Below are 9,176 nucleotides of genomic sequence, written 5' to 3' on the forward strand. Positions count from 1 at the left end.
GGGCAGGGGCGGGTTAGTGGTGGGGCCATGTACAGTAATTTCAGGGGAAACCGCCGCCCACTTGTGCGGCTTTTAGTGTACTTGAGTGGGTCACTCTGCTTGGTGTGACCGAGGCTGATGAAGATGACATAGATGTCTATGCTAAGTCCAATATGGATCACAACTCCATGCCCAACATGTACACCGGGATACCAGAGGATGAAAAGGAATCTCATAAACTTGGCTTCGTCTACTTCTTGATGGCAGGACTTGCTACTTCTAACACCATCATGAGGCATGCATTGATGCCCAAGTCAGAAGATGAGAGGATGGACAACGCGGGAGCGACGGATGGCGGGTGACGTACGTTAGCGGGTCCGATATGCGGTAGATCTGGAGACGGTGAAACGGGTCCGGCTCGACGACGGTGAGCTGTGGCTCCGCTCGGAGGTGCTCAGGATCGTCCTTCTCAACACCGCGGGGCGCACGGTGGATGCGCGGTTCCTTAGGACAGGTGAGTTCATCGACATCGGTGATATCGTCTCTTTCCCATGTCATCGAGCGCTCAGTGTGTTTGGTGTCAGCATACTTCCTGAAATGTTGCTGAGCGCGTTGGAGTTGCGTACGCAAGTGCTCTGTATGAGCTGCCCAGCCCAGACCTCGTCGTCCGGCATGGCTGGAGGGGCATTCGGCCACGCCCCCATGTCGCCCATGTTGGCCTCCACTCCATACAGTGCTTTAAAGGGGGTGCAATTGAGGGAGGAATGGAAGGACGAATTGTACAAGAACTCGGCGGAAGGCAGCCATCGACGCCATTGCCTGGGTGCATCGTGAACGGTGCACCAAAGATACATTTCCATGCATTGGTTGACGCATTCACTCTGCCCATCCGTTTGTGGGTGATACGTGGTGGAGTAGAGAAGCTTGGTGCCGGCGCCTGCGAGGAGCTCCCGCCAAAGCGCACTTGTGAAAACCTTGTCCCGATCCGAGACGACAAAAGAGGGCACCCCATGGAGCTTGACAATGTTGTCCCAAAAGGCCTTGGCCACCTGCGCTGTCGTGAAAGGATGCTTCAGCGACACAAAGTGGGCAAATTTGGTGAAGCGGTCCACCACCACCATGATCGAGTCATAGCCCTCTGATTTGGGAAGGCCCTCGACGAAATCCATCATCACATCTTGCCATGGCGCTATGGGGATGGGAAGGGGGGCTAGCTTGCCCGCTGGCTTGCGTAGTTCATGCTTTGCATGTTGGCAAATTGTGCATTGGCACACGTAGTCGTCGACGACGGTCTTCAGGCCCTGCCACTCGAGCAACTTCTTGAAACGATGGTATGCCGCCGTCGCGCCGGAATGGCCCTCCATAGCGTTGTCATGGAACGGGATGATCAGCTTTGTGCACAGGGCAGTGTTTGCCCAATCCAGAGATGGTCGTGGCGCCGGATTAGCCCGCGATGGAGTTCAAACCCATCGTCGTCCGGACTGTGTAGAGCAAGCTGTTGCAGTTGATCTTGAGCATCAACATCTGTTTCATATGAGTTTGCCACTTCTTGTACCCAAGTTGGCTGGCAGATGGACAAGGCGGACACTCCAAATTGGTTGCCCACCCGTGATAGTGCATCAGCTGCGCTGTTCTCTACTCCCCGTCTATATTGAAACTTGAACTATAACCCAACAAGCTTTGACATTGCTTTACGCTGCACTTCTGTCACCAATTGTTGTTCCCCCAAGTTGCACAAACTCTTGTGATCAGTTATGATGGTGAATTGACCACGCTGCAGGTAGGAGCGCCACTTGTCCACGACCATCATCACGGCCAGAAACTCCTTCTCATATGTCGAGAGTTTCTGGTTCTTGACCCCAAGAGCTTTGTTGTAGTATGCGATTGGGTGGCCTTCTTGAACCAGGACAGCGCCAATGCCGGTGTCGCAAGCATCCGTTTCGATGGAAAACGGCTTGTCGAAGTCCGACAACACGAGCACTAGAGTGGTGACCATGGACTGCTTCAGCGTGTCAAATGCGAGCTAAGCTTATTCTGTCCACGCGAAGCCTTTCTTCGTCAGCTGCTGTGTCAGAGGCTTGGCAATGGTGCCATAGTGAGGTAAAAACTTGCGGTAGTAGCCGTAAGTCCCAAAAAAATCAGAACTCGGTGGCGTTGGTCAGTGTTGGCCAATCTGCCATTGCCTGAATCTTGTCCGAGTCTGTGGCAACACCGTCTTTGGAGATCACGTGGCCAAGATAGTCGATGTGGTCCTGAGCGAAGGAGCATTTCGACATCTTGGCGTATAGCTGGTGCTCGCGGAGAAGCTCCAGAACGAGACAGGGGTGCTCCAAATGCTCCTCCAAGGTTTCACTGAAAACCAAAATGTCATCAAGAAAAATGATGATGAACTTATGAGTGTACTTGGCGAATATAGCATTCATGAGGCACTGAAATGTTGCTGGAGCGTTCGTCAGTCCAAATGGCATCACGCGGAATTGGAAGTGGCCTGGTGTGTTTTGAAAGTCGTCTTCTCCTCGTCTACTTCCTGCATTCTTATATGATGGTAGCCTGCTCGGAGATCAATCTTGGAGAAGTATGCTGCTCCGGCGAGTTCGTCCAGGAGCTCATCCATGATCGGCAGTGGGAACTTGTTTTTGATGGTGACATCGTTGAGTCGCCGTAATCCATGCAGAACCGCCATGTTCCATCTTTCTTCTTCACCAGCAGCACTGGAGCGGCGTATGGACTGATGCTATGCGTGATGACACCTGAATTCAACACCTCACAGACTTGCTTCTCGATTTCATCTTTTTGTAGCGGCGAGTACCGATACGGGCAAGTGTTGGCTAGGTCGGCGCCCTCAACCAAAGTCACGGCGTGATTGTACTGCCGATGAGGTGGTAGATCGATGGGTTCGGCGAACTCATCCAGAAGATCACTAAGCGGAGTTAGTGATGGCTTGTGTGATGATTTTCCCACTGGTCGGGCTTCCATGAGCGCCATTGCCCAGACATCATTGTCTGCGAGCAGTTTCCCCAACTCCTCTGGTTGGACTTCAGTGATTGTGGTCGTTTCTTCTGGCTTAACACCCTGCAGAGTCACTTGCTCTTCCTCATGCGGGAAGGCGACACGCTTCTCTTGCCAATAGCAGGTCATAGGACTGTGCTGGGCAAGCCAGTCCATGCCCAGAATACTGTCATACGCTCCCAGTTCCAGTTCTCGCATCAGAGTGGAGAATGTATGCCCATTTCATCCACCATTTGAGGTCTGATACGATGCGAGAGCATGTCAGGCGATCCCCATTGGCTACCTGAACTTCCACCGGTGGTAATTCTTGTGTGGCCACGCCCACACGCTCAACGAAGGAATGGCTGACGAAGCTATGTGTGCTCCCGGAGTCAAGCAGCAACGACATCACTTGGTTCCCCACCAGTGCACGGAGACGAATTGTACTTGGCGCTTCTGAACTGTCCAACGCGTGGGTGGAGAGCATGCAACACTCTAGTGGTGCTGCCGCCGCTGGCTCGTCTAGGAGGGCCAGTGCATGGATGGCATCGTCGGACAGGAGCTCACCGTAGTCACCCACTTGGACAGTGAGGAGCTGCGGTTGTTGGTTGCAGCAGTGCTGCCTGGAGTAGAGGTCACCACACTGGAAACACAGACCATTAGCCTGCCGAAACTCCTTGAGCTGCCTCTCGCGTGCAAAATCATCTCCTGGTGGTCGAGGCGCGGCCGGTGGACGTGCTTGTACTCGAGGAGGTGGCGGTCGACCCGCCAATACTTGTCATGCACGCGCTCTGGGCGTGGCCAATTCCTCCTCCTGGATGCGCGCAAGAACTGATGCACGAGTGATGCTCGATGGCGCTTGCAGTCGCACTGCGGTGCGTAGCTCATCCGTGAGACCCATGAGAAATTGTGTGATGAAAAATTTGGTGCTGAGTGTTGTGTCCAAAGCCAGGAGGTGGTACATATGTGTATCGAAGAGCTGTCGATACTCTGCCACCGTGCCATGTTACCGGAGCTGCAGGAGTTTGTGCATCTCCATCTCGAACTCATCACTGCCGAATTCCTCTGTAATTGCGGCACAGAACGCATCCCAGGTAAGCCTGTGATGTGTTTGACAAAATGCATGTAACCAATGCACGGCTTCCCCGTCGATGTAGAGCGTGGTCGTGGTCACCCAGCTGTGTGGTGGCACCTTGTCAAGGTCAAAGTAGGCGCAACAACGATCAAGCCATAGGTAGGGTGTGTTGCCATCGAACCGCGGAAAATCATGTTTCAGCGGCTTGATGTAGTGGTCGCCCTGATTGAACTGCTGGGTTGGCTGCAGCTGTGTTGTTGGTGCAGCCACGATTGCACCCGGTTGTCGTAACAGAGGAGGACCTGCCCCCAGACGTGGCAACAGCGATAACCCAAACTGTTGTTGGGCCGGAGGTGGGTGCATTGGCGGTGGCAGTGGCGGGGGTGGGTTGACGATGGTAGCCAATTCTTGTGGCGACGGTGACCGCTCCAAGGACTTGCGAGCGTCATCGACGTCCGCCTGCGTCAGATCAAGTTGCTTGGTGATGTGTCATAGATCTTGAGAGACTTGTGTGTTGAAGGCCAACTGTGCCTCGAGCTGCTTGTCACTGGCAAGCTTCTGCTCGTCTAGGCGAGAGATGAGAGAATCTAGAATTGTTTTGAGGTTGTTCGTGTTGTCATCCATCGCTGACAGAAGTTGCGAGTCTGGACAGAGGGCTTGGACGGCGTCGTCGCTCTCTCCGAACCGATCTAACACCGCCGGGGATTTTGGGTGGTCTCACCGGAGCAAGTCCACACCCGCGGCGGTGGATTTTACAGATCAAGGCCAAGAGGATTTGGGAGCGGCGGAGGAAATTTCTGGCCTGGATCTGAGGCTCTGATTACCCAATGTAACACCCCAATCCAGATCGAGGACGGTCGGAGTAGGTTAGGAGGGGATTGGGGTAGCTGAGATGCGTGGGGAGGAAGAGAGTGTGAGAACGAGAGAATTTAGATGAGAAATTGGAATATGTTTCAACAGCATGTCCTCTCTATCCTTGGTCACACACTTAAGTACAGATGCCCACACGCGGCTTCACAGCTCGCACACATACCCGCCCACTGGCATCAGGCCCCACATGACAGTCACACAGTGTCACACGATGCATCTGGTATGACATATTGCAGTTGTGCTATTTGTCAGTGTCCGGCACACCCTGCACGAGCCATCAGATCTTGTGGACGGCTCCAGGGGAAGGCAACGGGATGTGTGGTTTTGAGGCACACATAACGGGCGGGGGCGGGTTAGTGGTGGGGACATGTAGTTGAGTGGGCCACTCTGCTTGGTGTGCCCGAGGCCGATGAAGATGACATAGATGTCTATACTAATTCCAAGATGGATCACAACTCCAAGGCCAACATGTGCATTGGGATACTAGAGGATGAAAAGGAATATCATAAACTTGGCTTCGTCTACTTCTTGATGGCAGGACTTGCTACTTCTAACACCATCATGAGGCATGCATTGATGCCCAAGTTAGAAGATGAGAGGATGGACAGCGCGAGGGCGACGGATGGCGGGCGATGTACGTTGGCCGGTCCGATATGAGGCAGATCTGGAGACGGTGAAACAGGTCCGGCTCGACAACAGTGAGCTATGGCTTCGCTCAGAGGCGCTCAGGATTGTCCTTCTCAACACTACGGGGCGCACGGTGGATGCGCGGTTCCTTAGGGCAGGTGAGATCATCGACATCGATGATATCGTCTCTTCCTTGTGTCATTTTGCGAGGGTTTTTGATCGAAAACCGGCGAACTCCATGATTTCTGGCAAGGGCGCACTGCCGCATGGCACGGGACGTCACGTACGGGGCCAACCGACCCGGTGGTACATGAACACGGGTGCACGTTCCTGGGGACACGTCGCCGCCCACCCCCATGACAGATAGGTTGGGGGTTCTCGGGCGCGCACCGGACAACCTTGAACCGGTTGTTTGCCACGTGGTGGAGATCAGATCCGACAGCCATGGAGAGGCTGGACCTAGGGTTTCCAGGGGTGCCGCAGGTATTAAATGCGTGGCCGCTACCCCTTCTCCCATTTTGGATGTGGACGAGAGCCTCGCCCACTTCTGGAGCGCTCCATGATACGCCTCCAATGTATCTAGAATTTTTGATTGTTCCATGCTATTATATTACCTGTTTTGGATGTTTAATGGGCTTTACTAAGCACTTTTATATGATTTTTGGGACTAACCTATTAACCGGAGGCCCAACCCAAATTGTTGTTTTTTGCCTATTTCAGTGTTTTGCGGAAAAGGAATATCAAACGGAGTCCAAACAGAATGAAACCTTCGGGAGAGTTATTTTTGGAACAAATGCAATCCAGGAGACTTGGAGTGGACATCAATAAAGAAACGAGGCGGCCACGAGGCAGGGAGGCGCGCCCGAGGGGGGGGGGGTAGGCGCGCCCCCACCCGCATGGGCCCCTCGTGGCTCCACTGACCGACTTCCTTCGCCTATATATACTCATATACCCTGAAAACATCCAGGAGCACCGCGAAACCCTATTTCCACCGCCGCAACCTTCTGTACCCGTGAGATCCCATCTTGGGGCCTTTTCCGGCGCTCCGCCGGAGGGGGAATCGATCACCGAGGGCTTCTACATCGACACCATAGCCTCTCTGATGAAGTGTGAGTAGTTTACCTCAGACCTTCGGGTCCATAGTTATTAGCTAGATGGCTTCTTCTCTCTCTTTGGATCTCAATACAAAGTTCTCCTCGATCTTCTTGGAGATCTATTCGATGTAATTCTTTTTGTGGTGTGTTTGTCGAGATCCGATGAATTGTGGGTTTATGATCAAGATTATCTATGAACAATATTTGAATCTCCTCTGAATTCTTTTATGTATGATTGGTTATCTTTGCAAGTCTCTTCGAATTATCAGTTTGGTTTGGCATACTAGATTGATCTTTCTTACAATGGGAGAAGTTCTTAGCTTTGGTTTCAATCTTGCGGTGTCCTTTCCCAATGACAGCAGGGGCAGCAAGGCACGTATTGTATTGTTGCCATCGAGGATAAAAAGATGGGGTTTATATCATATTGCTCTAGTTTATCCCTCTACATCATGTCATCTTGCCTAATGCGTTACTCTGTTCTTATGAACTTAATACTCTAGATGCATACTGGATAGCGGTCGATGTGTGGAGTAATAGTAGTAGATGCAGAATCATTTCGATCTACTTGTCGCGGACGTGATGCCTATATACATGATCATGCCTAGATATTCTCATAACTATGCACTTTTCTATCAATTGCTCGACAGTAGTTTGTTCACCCACCGTAATACTTATGCTATCTTGAGAGAAGCCACTAGTGAAACCTCTATGGCCCCCGGGTCTATTTTCCATCATATACTTTTCCAATCTATTTTATTTTGCAATCTTACTTTCCAATCCATATCATAAAAATACCCAAAACATTTATTATCTCTATCAGATCTCACTTTTGCAAGTGGCCGTGAAGGGATTGACAACCCCTTTATCGCATTGGTTTCAAGGTTCTTATTTCTTTGTGCAGGTACGAGGGATTTGCGTGTAGCCTCCTACTAGATTGATACCTTGGTTCTCAAAAACTGAGGGAAATACTTACGCTACTTTTTTGCATCACCCTTTCCTCTTCAAGGAAAACCAACGCATGCTCAAGAGGTAGCAAGAAGGATTTCTGGCACCGTTGCCGGGGAGTCTATGCACAAGTCAATTTTATTTTTGTTCCTTGCTTTTTGTTCCTGTTTAGTAATAAATAATTCATATAGCTTCTGTTTAGATGTGGTTTTATGTTTTAATTAGTGTTTGTGCCAAGTAGAACCTATAGGATCATCTTGGGTGATAGTTAATTTGATCTTTCTGAAAAACAGAAACTTTTGCACACACGAGAATAATTTTAATAAATCAAAGAAACGTGCTTTTCAGTTGATTCGTTTTTCAGAAGATTAATAGACAAATGGCCTAGGACTTCCTATTTTGGTAGAATTTTTGGGGTTCCAGAAGTACTCGAAAGTTACAGATTACTACAGACTGTTCTGTTTTTGACAGATTCTGTTTTTCGTGTGTTGTTTGCTTATTTTGATGAATCTATGGCTAGTATTGGGGGGGAGGGGTATGAACCATAGAGAAGTTGGAATACAGTAGTTTTAACACCAATATAAATAAAGAATGAAGTCATTACAGTACCTTAAAGTGGTGGTTTGTTTTCTTGCATTAACGGAGCTCATGAGATTTTCTGTTGAGTTTTGTGTTGTGAAGTTTTCAAGTTTTGGGTAAAGATTTGATGGGTTATGGAATAAGGAGTGGAAAGAGCCTAAGCTTGGGGATGACCAAGGCACCCCAAGGTAAAATTCAAGGACAACCAAAAGCCTAAGCTTGGGGATTCCCCGGAAGGCATCCCCTCTTTTGTCTTCGTCCATCGGTAACTTTATTTGATGCTATATTTTTATTCACCACATGATATGTGTTTTGATTGGAGTATTTGCTTTTTAGTTTACCCAAATCATCCTTGCTTTACACACCTTTTGGAGAGACACACATGAATCGGAATTTATTAGAATACTCTATGTGCTTCACTTATATCTTTTGAGCTAGATAATTTTGCTCTAGTACTTCACTTATATCTTTTTAGAGCACGGCGGTGGTTTTATTTTGTAGAAATTATTGATCTCTCATGCTTCACTTATATTATTTTGAGAGTCTTTTGGAACAGCATGGTATTTGCTTTGGTTATAAAATTAGTCCTAATATGACGGGCATCCAAGTTGAGTATAATAAAAACTATCATATAAAGTGCATTGAATACTATGAGAAATTTGATATTTGATAATTGTTTTGAGATATAAAGATGGTAATGTTAGAGTCATGCTAGTTGGGTAATTATGAAATTGAGAAATACTTGTCTTAAAGTTGGCAAGCCCCGTAGCATGCACATATGGTGAACGTTGTGTGACAAATTTGAAGCATGGGGTGTTCTTTTGATTGCCTTCCTTATGAATGGAGGCCAGGATCGCGCGATGGTTAACTCCTACCAACCCTTCCCCTAGGAGCATGCGTAGTAGTACTTTGCTTCGAGGGCTAATAAACTTTTGCAATAAGTATATGAGTTCTTTATGACTAATGTGATTCCATGGATTATACACACTCTTACCCTTCCACAATTTGCTAGCCTCTAC

The sequence above is a fragment of the Triticum aestivum genome, chromosome 2B, assembly GCF_018294505.1.
Source record: "Triticum aestivum cultivar Chinese Spring chromosome 2B, IWGSC CS RefSeq v2.1, whole genome shotgun sequence".
NCBI lineage: Eukaryota > Viridiplantae > Streptophyta > Magnoliopsida > Poales > Poaceae > Triticum > Triticum aestivum.